The sequence below is a fragment of the Mobula birostris genome, chromosome 4, assembly GCF_030028105.1.
Source record: "Mobula birostris isolate sMobBir1 chromosome 4, sMobBir1.hap1, whole genome shotgun sequence".
Lineage (NCBI taxonomy): Eukaryota > Metazoa > Chordata > Chondrichthyes > Myliobatiformes > Myliobatidae > Mobula > Mobula birostris.
In genome coordinates this window covers 176861597-176862859 of record NC_092373.1, presented here as the reverse complement: position 1 = coordinate 176862859, position 1263 = coordinate 176861597, and positions in this window count along the sequence as shown.

Genomic DNA, 1263 nt, shown 5'->3' with positions numbered 1-1263 from the left:
ATGACTTAACTGCTGACTCTCTTGTCCCCTTTGAATTTGTTTAATTACAAAAGAGGACACTCCTCTTGATATATTCTCGTAGGGGACTCTTACGAGAATGGTAAGAGCAGGCTGCCGAACCAGTGTGGATGACTTCACTGACCTCAACACTAAACAGGTTCCATGACCTATAAACTTTGAACAAGTTACTTTGTGGAAGGCTGTCTTAAAAATTGCTATGAAACAGAAGGGATTAAAACAATATTTCACATTCACTTTAGTGACATACCATAGCCCCCCCAAACTACAACCACTTCTCTGCTCGACACTGTACCCTCAGGCCACAGTGTGATACAGCATTCTGCCTCTGCCCAAGCAGCTTCCGAGCTCTGCTGATTCCCACCCCAGAGGTGTGCATACAGTTCAAAATACAAGCAGGAAATCTCGGAAACATTCAATAAATCAGGCTGCATCTGTGTGGAAAGAAAAACAGTTGTATTTCATCTCATAGATTTATATACTATGAAAACAGGCCCTTCATCCCCATCTCAACTCATCCATTCTGGACTAGGTGCCTCACTGAACTAGACCCATATGCGCATGTCTGGCCCATAGCCCTCTGAACTTTTCCTATCCATATACTTAACAAAATCAATATGTTGCAATTGCACCTGCCTTGATCACTTACTCTGACATCAAATTCCATGTACCCACTTCTCTTACCCTTCACGTCCATTTTAAATCTTTTCATTCTCTCTTAAGTCTATGTCGTTCAGTTTTAAGAGTCCCCTACGAGGAAGTTCAACATCCACCTTCCGTTTACCCCTCATGATTTTATAAACTTCTATAAGGTCACCCCTCCAGGGAAATCAGCCTCAGCCTACCCTGCCTCTCCTTATAACTTAAGCCATCCAGTCCAAAAAACATCATTGTGAATGTGTTCTCCACTGTTTATATCTTATTCACATCCTTACTATCGGATAGTGACCAGAACCGCAGACAATTTCCCAGCTGTGATCTCGTCAACATCTTGTACAACCGCAGTGAGGAGTTTGTAGGTTCTACTTGTGACTGTGTGGATTTCCTCTGGGTGATCCAGTTTCTTCCCACATTCCAAAGGTGTGTGGGTTAGTAGATTAATTGGTCACATGGGTGTAATTGTGTGGTGCTGGTTTGTTGGGCCGATAGGTACTATTGCCATGCTGTATCTCTAAAAAATATATACATATGTACTTACACCCCTAGATCTCTTTGTTCTATAACAATTTCCAGCATCCTGCCATT